The 19,556-nt window shown below is 33.3% G+C and overlaps 1 protein-coding gene and 1 long non-coding RNA gene across 3 annotated transcripts in view; one reads left to right on the top strand and one right to left on the bottom strand.

Annotated features, from left to right (window-relative positions):
* LOC128229208 (zwei Ig domain protein zig-8-like) overlaps positions 1–19,556 on the top strand; it is a 177,156-nt gene that overhangs the window by 65,405 nt on the left and 92,195 nt on the right. The gene's annotated exons all lie outside the window — the stretch shown is intronic.
* Positions 3,858–10,104, bottom strand: LOC128229210 (uncharacterized). The gene is made up of 3 exons (XR_008260054.1): positions 10,045–10,104; positions 4,643–4,765; positions 3,858–4,236 (listed from the first exon to the last, which is right to left on the bottom strand). It is a non-coding gene; the product is annotated as an uncharacterized LOC128229210 (long non-coding RNA).

Raw genomic sequence — 19,556 nt, 5'->3', positions numbered from 1 at the left:
CCATGGTGATTCTAGTCTTTGAGGTATGGACCTGGTAATTGCGCGTGACACATCCTTTTGGACACGGAATTGCTAACAGACGAGTAACAAAGATGTGACCAGGACACAGAATTGCTAACGCCCCCCATTGGTGATTCTAGTCTTTGATTTATGGCCTGGACATGGAATTGCTAACGTCCCCCCCATTGCTAACGGACGAGTAACAAAGATGTGGCCAGGACACAGAATTGCTAACGCCCCCCATTGGTGATTCTAGTCTTTGAGTTATGGCCTGGACATGGAATTGCTAACGTCCCCCCCATGGTGATTCTAGACTTTGAGGTATGGACATGGAAATTGCATGTGACACATCCTTTTAATGTAGTGATGATTTGTATAAAGTTATTTGAAAATCACTTTATTAGTAACAAAGATGTGGCCGGACACAGAATTGCTAACGCCCCCCCCCCCCCCATGGTGATTCTAGTGTTTGAGGTATGGACCTGGAAATTGCGCGCGACACATCCTTTTAATGTAATGATGCTTTGTATAAAGTTATTTGAAAATGACTTTATTAGTGACAAAGTTGTGGCCCGGACACGGAATTGCTAACGCACCCCCATGGTGATTCTAGTCTTTAAGGTATGGACCTGGAAATTGCGCGCGACACATCCTTTTAATGTAGTGATGATTTGTATAAAGTTATTTGAAAATCGCTTTATTAGTTACCAAGTTATGGCCCGGACACGGAATTGCTAACGGACGGACAGACGGACAGACAGACGGACGGACGATGGAGGCCATAACATAATACGACCCTTCGGGCGTATAAAAAGTTTATCTTGCCTGTATGTGTCAAATACATATTGCAAGTTATATTAAATTGCCTCTGAGCAAAAAAAAAACAATCATACTAAATGACAGCCAACACTCTTTATGTCCTCATATTCAGCATTCCATTGTGAATAAACACTTAGTGTATCTTTCACCTTAGAGGTAGGGACATGGGTCTTGCACACGACACATTGTCTTGGTATGTTGAAAACATATGGCATTTTCATTTTAAAATCTGTCCATATAAGAGAAAGTCACAGCGCGGACACGACAGCCTATAATTTCCTTCAGGTTGCCATGGCAACCAGAGTTCTGCAAGGAATTAATTTTTTTTAACAATTTTGAAAAAGCACCAACCAAGGATCATTCCTATGAAGTTTCATCAAAATTGTCCAAGCGGTTTAGGAGAAGATGATTGTAACCAATTGTTGACACTTTTCCTTTAGGTTGCCATGTCAACCAGAGTTCTAAATGGAATTAATTTCTTTGAACAATTTTGAAAAAGCACCAACCAAGGATCATTCCTATGAAGTTTCATCAAAATTGTCAAAGCGGTTTAGGAGAAGAAGATGATTATAACCAATTGTTGACATTTTCCTTTAGGTTGCCATGGCAACAGGGCCAAACAAAATTATGTGAACAAATTTAAGAGAGGTCCATGCAAGGACACTTCAAACCAAATTTGCTGAAGATCTATCAAGGGGTTCATGCGAAGAAAATGTTAAGTTTTTTTACTAATTTTAGCTCTGGTGGCCCTTAAAAGGGGCCAAACAAAATTATTTGAAAAGACCTGACAGAGGCCCATGCTAGGATGCTTCAGACTTGAAGATCCATCAAGCAGTTAATAAGATCAAGTTGTTTAAAGGTTTTTCTATTTTTTGCTCTGGTGACCCCTAAAAGGGGCCAAACAAAACCATTTGAACAAAGTTGAGAAAGGACCATGTAAGGATGCTACATATCAAGTATGGAGTCATTTTGACCTTTCCTTTCAGAGGAAAAGATGTTCAGTGACAAGACAATGTAAAAACAAATGACCCCTGAGCAAGGCCAATTTGACCCCAGGACAATAATTTGAATACCTTTGGTGTAGGTCCACTAGGTAACACTATTTACCAAATATGAAAGCTCTAGGTCTTATATTTTGGAGAAGAGGATTTTTAAAGTTTTATTATATAAGACTATATAAAAACAAATAACTTTCAGGGCGGGGCCAATTTTGACCCTGTGGCAATAATTTGAACAACTTTGATAGAGGTCCACAAGATGATGTTGTATACCAAATATCTAATCTCCTGGCCTTACGGTTCTGGAGAAGAATATTTTTAAAGATTTACTATATAACACTACGTAAAAACAAGGACCCCCTAGGCGGGGTCAATTTTGACCCTGTGGCAATAATTTGAACAAATCTGGTAGAGGTCCACTAGATGATGCTGTATACCAAATATCTAAGCCCTGGGCCTTACAGTTTCGGAGAAGATTTTTAAAGATTTACTATATAACACTATGTAATGAAACTAGTGACCCCTGGGGCGGGGCCATTTTTGACCCCAGGAGAATAATATGAACAAATTTTGTAGAGGACCACTACATGATGACACATACCAATTTTCAAGGTTCTAGGCCTTGTGGTTTTTGAGAAGAAGATTTTCCCTATATAAGTCTATGTAAAACAAGTGACCCCCGGGGCAGGGCCATTTTTGACCCCAGGGGGATAGTTTTAACAATTTTGGTAGAGGACCACTAGATGATGCTATATACCAAACTTATACTCTCAATTGTTTCAAATGAACATTATTATTTATTAACTATTTTGATTCAATTAGCATTCACATTTAGTCAAGTCACCATGATTTGCATTTGAATTTTTGCTATTTGTAACATTAGACATACCTTATATACTTCATTTGTACCAAAATTAAACAAATAACGATCTGTATTATAAGATAGCATAATTTGAAAAAAAGAAAAAAAACAACTTTTATAAACATACATTTTTCCATCCTTTTTTATGAAATTCAAAAGTAATTGCATTACTCTTCATATTGACAAACAAGAAATAAAAATAGTTCATGTATGTAATCATCTATTTTATTTAATTTAAACAATCATTTGATATCATTATAATTTAGTTCTTACAAATCATGTAAGTAATTTCACTTTCAATAAATTGAGAGTTAATAAACAGTCACATGACAAATTCCTTTTATTGGATCTTCAATGTCAGATGGAAAGCTATTATTAAGGACCCAAGTGATGTTTGTTCCTGCATCTGAACTGCCTAAATGCAGCCAATTAGAAATTTTGCATTGAATGTTACATATTTGGGTTAATTAAGGGCTATAATCCCTGTCCCGACAATTTTGAAGATAGAACTTAAGAAAAGTTATTGACTGGCTAAAAGAAAAATATAAATTGAGGAATATAGGCAATGTAATCTTTACAGATATACAAAAATGATTCGCAGATACATATTTAGACTTATCGACATTTTACTTAATATCAGGTTCTTACAAATTATTTATAATATTATTCTTCATATACATACACATTATTTAGTAAACAGTACTGTTTCAACAATTCAAACAAATACATAGTTACAAATCAAATGTTGCTGTATTATGGCAAACACTTGGTGTTCTATCAGTACTTTAACTGAACTGGAACCTCAGATCAACCCATAAAGAAATGGAGTTTAGTAACTTCCCACTCGCCTGCCTCTTGGAACAACTGGGCCATGATTTTACCAGTTACCAGTAAGTGTTCTTTTAGACCATCATGTTGGTCAAAAATGTAATCAGACAAATCAAGACTGTTCGTAACTGGAAATTGGACCTGTTTCAATACATAGGCCACACTTTTTTTATCCAACTCCTTCCAAATGATGGGTAGTGACATGGACATTCCTCAATCTAACTTCTGCAGTGACTTCATTCATTCCTTTAGTCAAATACGGACAGTGTGAGCTGTTGAGATAGACAGCTCCTGTGACATCACATTTTATTGTGAAGAATGTCCAGCATAGATGGCTTGTCATATAATGTAGCTAATATGTCCGCCCGGTCAGCTCAATCGGTAGAGCGTTGGACTCTGAATTGGACATCCCGGGTTCGATTCCCGGGCGGACCAGGTCACCTCTGTTGTGATTGGTTATGAAATCCTTTCTACGACCATTCGCACTGTACCACTGCACCTGGCATGTACAGAAGCTGTCAGTTCCTTGCAGAGGTGAAGGCACCTAGTACTGGTTCTGCCCAGGATAGGTGTGCGGTGGTTGAACTGTCACTCTGGGACCCTTCAATGTGCTCACGCCGGGACCCAGAGTATAAACTACTAACACCACCACCTGGCAGCCTGCTCTGAAGCTTGTCCATAGCCCCATATGTGTGGCCAGTCATCCATTATCCCCATTTTAATGATAATCTGAAAATAATCCCAAGCACATTTATATGCATATTTATTATATCATATCCACTTCTATACACTTATCTTCTCTAGGATGTTCAAACAGGCTTGATGTGACAATACAAAATGTGAAGACAAATAAACAGTGAGATACAACAAGTATATTGAATTTTCTGTCTGATTTAAAATGATTTGTAATATAAACAGGACAGGTGAAACTTCCTATTCGACAAATATCTTTTTTTTATTGTCATTTCCAAGCATTTTTTATGATTAGATTATTTAATATTTCACAACTTAAATACTATCAGGAAGTCATAAGATTAACCATCTATATATATATAATAAATCATATATATATATTTAATATATAAAAACAAGTCATTATACAAATGATATACACAAATTAAAAAGGTATTTATACTTCTGAAACACTGTTGCACAAGCCACTGGGCACAAAGAGGTTGATGAAGGTTTTCCTGATGCCCTTTGAGGTTTCCCCACAATAATGAGAAAGATGACCTCTGAGAGAGATGGTGGTTATTTCCTGAAACATTAAATTTATACATGTTGTATATAATTTAAAAAAAAGGACACTTGACAATATACAGAATGCTGTACATAAAATTCATAAGTCCTATAAATAAATGCTTTTGAAAAATTCCAGAACATATAAACAGCAAAACCCAAAACCTCTTGATTTTGTTCTCAATTGGCCAACAGGGAAGTATTTTTTTTTTCAAGAATCCATGAAAACCAGTGATATAAAACTGCTGACAAAAAATTAGATCATGCATTTTTCTTTAACTGTTAGTAATAGTTTAACCCACAAAACATTGGCTTTCAAACGAAAATATGCAAATCTGCGATATGATCTATGTCAGCAGTCTTTTATCATTGGTTTGCAGATACTATTAAACCCAAAAATTTGCTCTTTCCAAGACAAAAAAAATAAAAAAGTTGTAAAAACGGTAAATTTGTGAGAGTGCATGCAGCTTTAATAATAATTAATATATTCTTGTAATGAAGCTGTTATGTGCTAAAAATAGAACCCAATGTAGGCAAATGACTGAAAAGCTACCATAATTAAAGCTGCACTATCACAGATTAAACATTTCGACAACTTTTTAATTTTTGTCTTGGAACAAGCCAATTTTTGCTACAATCCATGGAAACCAGTTAATAAGACTGCTGACAAAAAATTAAATCGCGGATTTTTATATTTAAGTTCATAAATTGATGTTTTATGCATTTTTCTTAAACCGTTAGTAAGGTTTTAAGCTCTAACATTTTCGAAAATATGAAAATCTAAGATCTGTTTTTTTATCAACAATCTTACATCAATGGGTTGCAGATATTTACGCAAAAATTTGCTCTTTCCAAGACAAAAATAAAAAAGTTGTAAAAATGGTAAATCTGTGAGAATGCAGCGTTAAGAGTATTTTTTAAACTTATAATGAAAGTCATTTGCATTTATTTTACATAAGCACGAAAACTAATGTGTTATTTATTCTGAACTCCTTTATAAAAATGTAGGACAAAACATCCCATGTCATTTTTGACTAAGGGGACAAAACACGTCCAACCCATTTAGACAGGGTTGACAAAACAACCCAGATCATTTTGACATGGTGGACAAAATAACCAGGAAAATATTGGCAGTTCAAAAAGTTAAGACCCCCCTCCCATCCTATCAACACTTGAAAGATTAAAGCTAATTGGCCATTATCAAGATGTGTTTTATTACCCCCAATAAACACCCTTTTTCACTTAATTTATTAGGTTTAGAAATGTTACTATGGAGATCTTTATCACAGCATAAGGAAGACACAGTTACTTTAATCATAAGGATTTGCTACAAAGCTACAGTACAATATTAAGTTCAGCATTATGATAATCCTTACTTCAAAACACTCTTCTTAAAAAGGTGTTCAAGGCCAAAATCTAATATTCATATTCATTACAGGCTGCTTTGCATGACAATTATTAATTTCAGATATTTGCTTTAAGCAATTTATTTTTAATTATAAAAACACTTTCTCATAGTTTTCATCTTCTTTTTGATATTGACATGTTAATATTAAAGGGGCCTCATTTGTTTTTAATATTTACGTTAGTCTTATATTAAAGCTGCAACCTCACAGATTGAACGTTTTGACAACTTTTTTTAAATTTTTTGTCTTCGAACAAGCGAATTTTTGCGTAAATATCTGCAAACCAGCGATAAAAGACTGCTGACAAAATATCAGATTGCAGCTTTTCATACTTCCATCCAAAATTAATGTTTTATGCATTTTTCTTAAACTGTTAGTAGCAGTTTAAGCTGTAAAACATTAAATTTGGAATGGAAATATCAAAATCTGAAATCTAATCTTTAGTCAGCAGTCTTTTATCACATAAGCAGGTATTTACACAAAGAAATTCTAATACATAAAGTTTAAACAAAAAATAAAAAAGTTGGAAATCAATACATGTATACACAAGTTGACTAACATATATTTTGAATAATAAACCTTAAATTACTTTCCAAAGAATGCATTTAAGGAAAAGTTACTTACTGAAAACAAGACTGTAACAATGCATGTATTTTAAAGTGAAAACGCATATATATTATGCATTTTAAAAATGTAATCCTTTATAGTTTTTACTCTTTCTGTTTTTAAAAAGGATGTAACCCTAACCAAATCATTTTATTTTTGGCCCTACTATAACACAATCAAGAATTTAGCCCCACATTCCAGAATGCAGGGCTTAAATTGTGTTATCATTTTGATCACTGACATGACATCATTGACAAAATAAGGATTCAAAAATCTTTGTTTCCGCCCAACTGACCCTATTTTTATCCTTCTGATCCTTTTTTGTTTTTGGTGTTTTGATCAATATGTGCTTTTTTAGTAAAGACCTTAATAATTCCCTGATATAGGTCAGTTTGCCAAAGAAACATGGTCCTAAAAAAAACAACAGTTACCGTATGCCTACCTTTTTTGATATTTAACTGGAAACTATGAATACTTTTTTTTGGCCTAAGCAACAATTTTTGTTTGAAGCCAGTGTGCATGTGCATACTGTGTATTTTTTTACTTAATTACATTGTATTGTCTGCGAATTACCAATATCAAATCCATTGTCCTATTTAACAGGATAATGGTTTTGATATTGGTCCCATGTATTATCATTATAAAAAGTGTAGGAATTTTATTCAAGACCATTTGCAAGATGTGTCATGTTTGGTGTCAATATTATGCTTGAATGATCATATTTTATATTTGTCATTGTTAGATATTTAATTTGTATAAAAAAATGAGCAATAATAAAACCTCTAAAGTTTTTTCCTCAGTTGGTAAGAATTACACCTGTTGTTGTTGTTGGGTTAATAAAAGTCTGCTTGCCTATGGCTCCATTATGGCTTGACCCTGTCGGTGTGACAGGGTCATTATCTTAAATCAATTACAAGCCAATTCATAGTCATGCATATAGCCGCCTTTTCAAAATATGATAGTGATTGTCTCAAATGACCAGTCTTTCTCTGTGGGGGGTGGGGGCTGTCAGTCATAAGGAAACCTTTAAAAGGCATATTCATTCAGCCAATCAGATGTCAGGTTCAGTGAAAGGGGCGATGCCAGGTCAAGTAAAAGGGGTGGAGCTAAAATAAATACTGACATTCAATGAAGATAGATCCCCCTTTGGCCTCACAAATATGTTTCAGTCACACTAGGGGCACCCCACCCCCCACAGAGAAAGACTGGTCATTTGAGACAATCACTATCATATTTTGAAAAGGCGGCTATATGCATGACTATGAATTGGCTTGTAATTGATTTAAGATAATGATCATTATCTGCAGTTATGCACTTAAATTCATAAAAAATTCATGTTCCTTATACTATGAAAATTTTGGAAGAAATACATGACTGTCAATTTAGAATTGAACTTAATTTCCATGTAAATATCCTTAAATTGTATAACATGTCGAAGGCAAAATGTAGATTTTCACAGATTGATACAATTGCTAAAAGGCATGTTCATTTTTTCAAGATAATGATATTAATAGAAGGTTTCTACTTTGTGTAAGGTTTTCTGAATTTAAACATTTTTTTTGTCTTCAAGTCTCTTAACATTACCAAATAAAAAGAACTGTCCTCCAGTTTGTATTATGTAGAATAAGATGTAATTGGGAAGTAACTGTAATTTGTTACAAAGATGGTTAAACCAAACTTTAATGAAAATCCCACATTGATTTCGTGCATTTATATATATATATATATATATATATATATATATATATATATATATATAGCCCGGAATAGTTGTAGCCCGGAATTATAGCTATTCTAGTTTTCCGACCTAATCCTCCGGTACAAACAAAATTAAACCGTTGTAATATACACACATTACTTCGGAAACAATAGAGTCATTGGACTGTTACATAAATTTCAATAGCTCGAAATTCACCTTTTATTTGTTACTTCCGGGCTATATGTATTAACATAACAGGGTTTTCCCATGCTGGTACAAATAAAAGGCGAATTTCGAGCTATTGAAATTCGTGTAACAGTCCAATGACTCTATTGTTTCCTACGTATAATTCCGGGCTACAACTATTAAGAGCATATACTATCACACTCATCTGATATATTGGGGATTAAATTTATGTACCAGTACATTATCTTACAGAATGATAGTGATAGTCATTATCAAATTATTATCCTGATTAATAAGTAAGTTGTTGAGTGAAAACTATTTTTAAATTGAGACAATAAGGTGGATGACATGTTAAGTTATTGAAAGCTTTGAAGATTTTATACAAAAGTTATAAGTTGTCTCAATTTATGATTTCGAAAACCATTAAATTGGCAGGCCTAAGCATCATGAGCCACTCACAGACTTTGATGGAATTGGTAAAAGACAAAAAATAAATATTTACTTTCTTAGTGTTGCAATGCAAAAGATACTGGGCCTACTTTCTATCAAGTAAAACATTCTTAATATATATTTAGCTTTTTTCCATTTGCCAAATAATGGAAAATTATTTGAACTTGATTTTGAAAAATAATTATCTTTTATCCTGACTATATAATTATTTAGTCTTTAAAACAGACTCTCTTCCTTTTAAACTCTAAAATATCTTTAAAAATAAAATAAAATACATTTAAACCCATTAAGATTTAATTAATTATTTAAACAGGCCAGTCTGCACTGCCTTTTCAGTAAGGATTTTAGTCAAAATCATATCTTCGTAAGAACAAGACAGTACACCATAGGTAATTATGACCCCCCCCCCCCCATAATTATGCATATTATGCATATTTGTATACATGTATTAGCTAGACAATATACAACGATAAGTGTATTGTATATATTAGTGAGCAAATAAATGCATTAATAAATAAATAAATACAGATTTATACTGGTAAATAGATTTATAAATATAAATATTTTAGGAAAGATAAACATTAGATAAAAAATATTATCAAAGCCTTTTTAGCCATATTGTATTGGCTGGTGGGGTTACTCAAAATTACCGTGCATGGTCCGCTTACAACCAATTTAATATTTTCAATAGCTCTGAGAATGATTCATACAATCTTTGATATGATGTCAGTTTTTTTACATGGCATGCTTGACTTGATCAATATAAATTTTATATTATATGACTTGCACAATTCACATGACTTTTCATATATATCCTTTAAGTTTTGTGTGATAATAGATCTTTGATCTAAATTTGTGATTCAAAACTTAAAGATACATATATATATATATTTACTGCTTCGGAATCACACTTTACACACAAGACATGTTAAAATAGATTATTGTACTCACTGTTTTTTAATTTAAGTTTATTCATCAAACTCTGTCACTCTAGCTGTCTCTGTATTATCAGCATCACACTTCAACTAAAACAAAAAATAATAAGAATTATAACAAGAAAGGTTCAAGTAGTTAGAAAATATATGGGCTGTCATTGGACATATAATATAACAATTTACCATGATTCCATGAAATATTTTTACAAACTAGCAAACCTGAACTCCTTTGTATTTTTTTACATCTTTGTGAGATTTTGCATAAAGCATCTATCTAATTCTTTGTTAATTTACCACATTAAAATTTATTGATTAACTGTACTTTTATTTATTTTATAAATATCTTATATGTTGTGCACCAGTCAATTGTAACCCTGGCGCCCCCAGGTCCAGGGAATAGCGGGGACTTTGACTTTCGGTCCAGCCAACCCTGGGTCTAATCCCCTCCCCTGCGGGAACGAACTGATGGTAAAACCCCGGCCAAATGCCCCTGCACACCAGAGACTCTATATAAGGCCCAATCTCAGCTAAATTTGGCTCAAAGACAAAACCACTGCGGTCACCCGGCCCTGCGTGGCCACATAGAAAGTAAAAACACGGCCCATTTCCCGACTATTCCCAGTATACCCCCAGACCGGGGGGTGTGCGTGGTTAGTAACCGTTACAATTGACTGGTGCATTGGTTATAATAACTGAGAGGCCTCAAAGATGCTCACATGACTGTGACCTTTTTGACCTTTTAGCAGATTAGAACAAAGAAAGGATTTTTAAGAAATATACTCAATGAAACAGAGTGAAACTTTATTCAGGGGCTATACACCGTATGATGAAATAGCGAAAGAAGAGAAAATTGTCGAAAACTGACATGAATTTGGTATCAATGTGTACAATGCATTGAAACTAACTAACTGAAGTACCACATAGTTTACAATTAATTGATTTTTCACATTTTTTTTCCATTAAAAAAGATTACTAGGTGGGTATACCTAGTATAATTAATTTTTATGTGTGATTGGCTAGTCGATGATATCACTTAATGTTACCAAGCTAGGTATATATTAAATCAAATAAACAAATGTAAACTTTCATAGCAGTGGATACAACACTGGACTGCAATTTTGGCGACCACAGTTTGAACCCGGTCTCTGTTATTTTTTCTTTACATTTTGATATTTTTTTACCAATTATGATATCAAAAGGATAAACATTTTATTGAATAATTGTCCTGTATACTGGGACTGACCCTACTGTTTGTATAGTCCATTGGTTAAAGAAAATAGATTAAAAAAGAGAAAAAAATAATTGTAAAGTGTGTGTTTAAGGTAGCACTACCCTAAAGAAAACCTCCACTTGAAATGCTTCATTTTAATGTTTTATCCTTTATTGTTAAGCACATACCTACACATCTTTTGTGGGTTCATGTGAGCAGTTCAACTTCAAAGCAACCCAGAAGCTGACATACATGCCATATCCCCCGAAGGGAGAAAAATCCCCCGGAATTTCGACCCATCCCCCGGTCTCCCGGAGGGGGATGAAAATCCCCCGAAATTAAAAAAAGTGTGTTTAAAATTACGCAAAATTGTCACAGGGTTTAATTATATATGCCTGTTTGCAGTTATAATGCCCTTCTTGTCTTAATTGGATTATCAACTGATGGTGTGTTTTAACAACACCAATTGGGTGACACTTAATAAGTCAGCAGGGCACATTTCATGCATTGTTTTGATTGAAACTGTCAGAATTTGCATAAGAAATGTCAATTAGACTGGTCAGATAAAAGGACGATTTCCATTGGTTAAAACTATAGGTTTTATCCAATCAGAGAGGATGTAACAAAATAAAGTGTTTAAACATGTGTCATTGTCATCAAAATGATTTATGATTTAAAGGTGACAGTACATTATTTGGTAAAGAAAAGGATTAAAATAACTAATAGACAATGCTGTTCTTTGTTATGACCCACTAATATGTTTACATACATGACATGGCCTTCATCTCAAATATCGGAAAATAACAGAACTTCCAGAAGAGAAACTGAAAGTAGACAATTCGGATGAAATGACTTTTATTTATTTTAATATTATGGTGGTGATGTTTTTTATTTTTTGATGAATGCCAAAAGATGATATGTTTATGAACTTAAACAATAAATTATGCATTTGCTTTTTATCAGAAGCAAACAAATCTGACTATTTGGGAATTGAAATGAAAAATATTGATAAATCATTCCATTCTCTCTATTAGTCTGAAAGTCATCATTTATGATCATAATGAGCAGATTTTGTATCCAATTTTAGAGGAAGGTAAGCCCATTAAATTGTCTCTGAAACATATTTTTCTGTGAGTATTCTATTTTGCAAGTGAGTGCTTTTATTATGCAATATGGCTGTGTCTCATTAAAATATAGATGAAGTGCTGGAAAAAGGGGTAGACAAGGTAAATTGGCACGTGTGTCATGCCCGTAATGCTACATGGCGATGATGAAAATTCTCTGGTATGTGACCCAAATCCCCTTAAATTCTGGACATAATCCCCTCGGGAGTCTTTCAAAATTATGGCAATTTGTTTTTTTGTACTTGCGTCTTAAAATACTCTGAAATTTTGTCAAATTAGACCTGCTAAAAAAAAAACCTGAATACTACCAAAATCCCCCTGAATTTTCAGACTTTTGAACATTAATCCCCCTGAATGGTCTCAAGAAAATATGGCATGTTTGGAAGCATCTTTTTATTTTCCATTTCATTAGCTTACATTTTTCAACAGTAGTTTTATTAGAAAATAGTTATTTTCTTATACCGAAGGTAAAACATACTGTTGTTTTTTTTTGCATAATGTTCCTAAAAGTTTAAAGATATTTCATATTGATAAGGAACAGGTCATGAGTATTTTTTTAACTTGTTGATTTCGCTGTAAAATGACATTCACAAGCTAAATCTTAGTAGACCAAAGAATTGTACGTTTACGGATTTTTGTATCTTTTTTGATATGGCAAATCCTTCACATACAAATTGTTTAGTATCAAAAGTGGGTAGTTATTCCGATCGGGATTCTGGGTTAAAGCATTTAACATCTCAAAAATATCATAAAACAAGAAATATTACCAGATTATGTAATTTTATATCAGTTCCATACATAAAAATGTCATATCCTATGAATAATTATGAGTTTGACGTTTATTTTTCATTTCTTGCTGTCAAAACATAGCGATATATACATGAAGGGCACCTGCAAGGCTTCAGGGCACAATTTTTAAACAATTGGAACATTTCGGCCATGGCTGAGTTGTTACGATTGTATTTATGAGGTCTATCTAGAAGCTTGTCAGTGGTGGCCGAGTTATTACGATTGGGTCGAGTTGTTCCGCTTGGCATAATTGTTGTCTGTGTCAGTCAACTTTTGTTTTATTGGAAAGGTAAATAATGTGTTTTAATGCAAAATAACTTTTCACTTACATGGTAAAGTATGAATATAAACCTTTATGATCAATTTAAACCATAAAATACTTCACTTAATACAATTTCAATATTTTTCAAAACACCCCCGGTTTTTGCACAAGCCCGTTTAGACGTTACTGGCTAAGGTCACAAATCCGAACACTTTCTGATGTTTTTTACAATTATCTTGGAGAGTTTATGTTGTAGTAAGTTAAACTTTCGTATGAAACATCTTTGGTTCATGTGAAAACAGCTGTCAAAGTACAGATTCACGATCTCAACAATATTATGTCGAAAATCGTTCAATTTTATGGATAGTAAATCACCCTTCAAAATACGCTATGGAGGGCACAAATACTGAACACTTGAAAAGCGAAAATACATGGTCATACAATTATAATTAAAAAGTATGCTATAATAAATAAATGGCATTTTTTAGAAAAATGCTTAACAAAACAAGATGAAACTTCGCAAGTGTGACCAAGGCAAGCCTCTGTATTGATCTAGATCATCGAATAATCGATCACGGTAAACAAACGCGTGTTCAGGATTTGTGCCCTGTTAGGAAATGTACCGTCAACCAGTAAGGATTGGAAGAATGTATTACACGTCTATAATTTTAGACTGGTGGGCGGGGGGGGGAGCTACAATAATAAGCGATTAGGGATACTTTTTTATTATTTTGACATTTCATGTGTATCCCTGTAACTGCCATAGTCTTAAAATCGTCAAAAGACCCATTGACGGTCATTTAGGTTGACTATGGTGGGGGGGGGGGCATGGTTACAATTGACTGGTGCAACCACTGGGACACCATTTTTTATTATTTTGATATTTCTTAAAATACTCGTTGACGGCTATTTAGGCAGAGTAGCCCCACTCCCTGTCGAAGTGTGGATAAGAAGAGGACTGTTTCAAGTGAACGTTCTTTACGAGATGTCCTACTTATTGACTGTTTATATATTCAAAAATCAAGACAAAAAATTAAATGGAAAAAAATAAATGACTTACCAATGGGTGTTTGAGATATCCATTTGGCACCACTTTAGTGCCATTCATCGCTCTTCAAAGCTCCATAAAACAAAATCATTCGTCTAACACATTCCCGACATCTTAACACAGATGGTATTGATTACTGTGACATGTTGGTGTTAAACCGGTTTGAAGGTGCATTCACTCGAGTAATAAAGTCAAAGATGCACTCTTAAGTACTGCCAGATAAGGTTTACCACAATTAATAATGTTGTTTCAATATTCCTAAAAGAATGAATAAATGTCGAAAACAATGGTTCTTATGAAGGATATCGAGTTAAATTTGAAAGAAATGAGCATTACATACGGTATTTCTACCTTATGAGACTATAGTAGACCACAATAAATCTTTTAGCATTTACCAATCATTTAATATTTTTTGCGCTTTCTGCTATTAAAAACACGGTTACAATCTTGTTATCAGTAATAAATATTTTCAATAAATGCATTATTTAGTATGTAGTTAAAGGTTTATCAGTCACAATTGATGTTTGTTATATATGTGTATGTATTGATTTTGAATAACAGTGTCACTAAACAAAAAATAAACAAATTTACGCAATTTCACAACCTTTTTTCCAGTTCTTCTGGATTACCCTGTATTTTTGTTATATAACTGTAGCCATTTTCTTGTTCCAAACAAATTATCAGTCTAACAGCGAGGAGAGCTGTTTGAATGGAACAATTCTTTGTGGATCGTCAATTTGCCAGCTTTCCTCGTCCTTTTAAGAACCCTATAACTACCTGAATGCTTTCAGATGTTATAATAGCAGATAGTTTTTAGGTGAACGGAATGTCCTTGAATACAAATGAAAAAAAAGACGAAACAATCATTATATAGTTATGGTTAAGACAAACAATTTGTTTCCCTTTTTGTGTTCGGGAAGGAAAGATGTAGATGAGCAATGTGTGCAGCTCAAAACTATTTGAAATTGATCGAAAGCTGAATGTTTTTCAAAGCACAGGTGCCCAGTGTTTAATAATGCAAACCAGAAATCAAGCTATAACACACATCTCTATTTATACAAGATAGGTAAATATTATTTAAAGTACGTGTCGTAAACATCTGCATGTCTGATTTCCGACCCATATAATGTGCATGTGGTGTAACAAATAAGAATAATCCTGAATCAGACAACCACTAAATTCTACTTATATTTAAACGGAAAGGAGAGCTGACTCAATCAGCAGACATATCGTATGCATATTGTATCAATGCGGGTCGTCAGCAACGTTTGCAAGAGCAGGGTATACCGCTTACAAATAGGTACGCATCGGCTATACATTATTCATCGTGTCATACGACTAGGTATTTCATGTTAAGCTGCACAGTACGAATAAGTATAAATACACCTAACGAGTAAAACAAACCTTGATTAACAACTGCATTTCGTACACCATGTTCCCATTACTAATATATGAAACTCTTCATAGAAGTGCATACTATATTGCGAAAACTGGTTGGTGATCATTTTTCCTTGTCTCTGACATAAATCATTTAAGCATTCAAATAACTGTCGACATAAATTTGCGGAGTCTAACAATATAAAAAAAACATTGCGTTTTTGTTTCGAACAGAGCATTTGTAGATTTGTAGAACTCCTATGCGTGTCGCCAAAACTATTGACTGTTTTATGTACAATGAAATTGCATAGATGTTTTGAAAATTGCAATGTTTATACGTTCTAGAAAATGGAATAAGCAAGTCTATGCCAAAATTCCCGGTATTACTTCAGATTTACAAATATTAAAGCAATACATTCAAAGCGACGAACGAGCTGATAATTAAATAGCGGAAAATCATATTGTGTACACTAACAGAGATATGGTGGTCGGTTATACTATTTCGGGCGTAATATACAGACTCACGTTTACTCCATTAGCTATCCGGGGTATACAGCGTTATTAAACGAAGAAACAAACTCGCTTTTATGGAAATAACCTGTTCGAGTAAGGCTTTATCCCATTTACAATATATTTGGCAACAGACGGTGGAAGTTCATATTCATTTTGATTCATTTATTGATTATTATATAATAGGAATGGCTTCAACTATAGAAATTGTGTTTATCTTTGAGGCCACTATAATTCGGTTTAGAGCTCTTGTGCATCATACAGTCTCAGTATTTGGTAGTTGAAATCACTTGGCTTAAAAATATGTTCTTTGCTTTTGTCTTGCATTTTTTTGCTCAGAATCAATTCAATTATTATCAAGTGGACTAAACATGACTTTTCCTCAAGTCGTTAATTAGCCGCTTCATGCATATTTGATGCAAATGACTCCATTACTGGAATAAGCTCTTGGAAATCAACAATCTAATTGTTAACCTTATAGGAATGTTCTTTACTTAATTACAGATACATTCTAATGAATATATACTAAAAAGGTAATTTTGACCGTATAAATATACATCGGCCATACACATCTCTTCAAGTGTATATGTTAAGATCACCTAATAGCCGTAATTAGTTGGAGTCTTCGCCTAGATATTACGCACTTTGTGTAAACACAAATGCAAAAAAATGAATGGAAGGTTAACGTAAGACAAGAACCTTAAAATGTTTAGGTGTGATATTAAAGAAAAAATACAACTTAGCACTAGGTTGGGTTGCATTCCATTTGATTTAATGTCTGAATTATATATTCTTTCGCATTGTATAAAGATCCATGATTCATCTAAAAGTGTCATTGACAGAGTTAAAGAAATAACACGTTTTATTCGCTCTATTTACGTGTTTATTTAATTTAATGCTAAGAAATTAAGTGGTGTTCGAAGCAGCATTTAATAGCGTTCATAAAAAGCAATCACCATAGTAATTAGATAGCTAAGTATAGCGACAGAAGTGCCCTGAAATAGAACAAATGCACAATGGACATTAAAGGAATGAAAGAAGACCGCATCTTTTTGCTTCTGAATGGGAAGATAAATGGGTAATTAATGGTATAATCTATAATACACTTTAGGTATCTAGCGCCTCACTGATCTATTGTTAAAAAAAACAAAAACAAACACGAGTGTTCGTTTTGATTTCTACACCTGTGTTACGAAAAGTACTTTATATTTTTAGGTTTTGTGAATTTTGACTTGGAAATTTGGATTTTTGTTCTAGAAATACTTGGCATCACAAAGGTTACAATATCTCAAAATGTCATATTTGGGCGAGAATGATCATATTCCCATTCCCATCCACAAATGCAGAGTACAATGGGCATTTAGGAAATGAAAGCGACCACATCTTTTTGCTTCTAAATAGGAAAATCAATGGGTAATTAATGGTATAATCTATAATGCTTCAGTTATCTAGCGCCTTACAAATCTGAAAAACAACCTAAAAAGAAACACGAATCTTTTATTTGAGCAATACTGACTTTTTTTTCGGCGAATCGTTTTAATTAAGTATTTTAACATACTAGTCAAAACGTACATGCTGAGAAATGTACAATGTCTTTATCTAGTGTTCCATTACGCCGTAATTGCATAACGGACTTCAGCTCAATTTGAAACAAATGTCCTTCAATAATTTGACGGATTTATTTCAGAACATTTTGTATATCTTGAATAATCTCCTGCACATGTTATTTCAAAATATTATGAAAATTAAAAATAAAACATAATATAATGTGGTTTATATCAACAGAAGGAAATAAACAAACAGATATTTGTAATGTCCTTTTGTAAACGGTGTATCTCCATATTAAGGTAAAATGCATGTATGTATCACAATCAAAATCCAGTAAAATTGATTAATGGAAAGTGACAAAGTGACAGCTTGTAGAAAAACGGATAGATTAAGGAAAATCTCCATCAATCTGTTTTGGAACGCTACCATAACAATGAATCTGTATGACAATCAGGGTTATCAATTGCCTATGTAGTCTTTAGACAATAATAGAGAAAGTTAGATCTAATCAATCCTAGATTCAAATGCCAAGAACAAAGACCATATAATGAAGGGTTCATGCAGATGCAGTTCAAATATATGTAAAATGTCGGTAAATTCTGTCTTCAGTTTAGGGTCGCTACGTTCATGATTCAGGAACGTTAAGTGTCCCCCCTCAACGGTGTGACACCAAGGGGGGATACCATCGTCTTATACATATGGAAAATATTGAAGATGGTTTTGTATTGAATTTAAACTATAATGACTTAAACATGCAATCACACAATCAGATCTGAAATGTCACGACAAAGATGTGCTTCTCAGATTTTCCATGCGAATTGGTTGAGTGTCATAAAGTTAAAATCGTTTAAATTACCCTGTGTAAATGCCAGCCGTCGACTTAGCATCTTGTTTAATGTAATCAATATAGCTACTACCTGCTTTAAGAGCCGTCAAATCATTTCAAAGGAAATTGAGAACTCTCTTAAATCACTGTAATCTCATTTAAAATTATCAAAATAATGCTACTTTGAAATTAGTGTTTGCCCAAGATTATTTAGATTAATGTAGGCTTCTGAACAGCTTGTTTTCATACGTTTTTTAAATGGATATAAACGTATAGGAACCTCATCACATCATAGTGAAGATTTATTAATGATAAAATCCAGGTTACATTTTGATTAAAACGTTAGTTTCACTCTAAGTGCTCATTTATCGTATTTATAAAGAAAAACAATAAAATACACTTGAGCATTACGAAGCTCATCTATTAGGATTTCGATAACTCTATCAAAAGGATAAGGCTGGTAATATATCTACTTTCTGTTTGTGTGTGTACCAATTTTCTCACGCCACTTTGTGAGATAAAAGCATCACGATGACATCTCAGGCAACTGTTAACAACAAGAAATATGACCAAGCCCGTCCAAACTTTTATGTAGAATAATGTAAATAATGGCTATTTCTCAACGCAGCGGATCGACCATCTCTATAAAGGCGAGACTGATATATAGATATGACGAACAGTAAGCTTTCAGTTTTCTATATTGCTTGTAATACTTATTATACGAATTTGTCTACAGATTTATAGTTATTTATTTTTTTAAATATGTTTTGTTAAAATGGTAGTTTCCTGTTCCCCGTTATTCTGCAACATTGCATAATTCGCTTAACTTAGTGG

This window comes from Mya arenaria, chromosome 3 (assembly GCF_026914265.1).
Source record: "Mya arenaria isolate MELC-2E11 chromosome 3, ASM2691426v1".
Classification (NCBI taxonomy): Eukaryota; Metazoa; Mollusca; class Bivalvia; order Myida; family Myidae; genus Mya; species Mya arenaria.
This window is presented reverse-complemented; position numbering and strand designations above follow the sequence as displayed.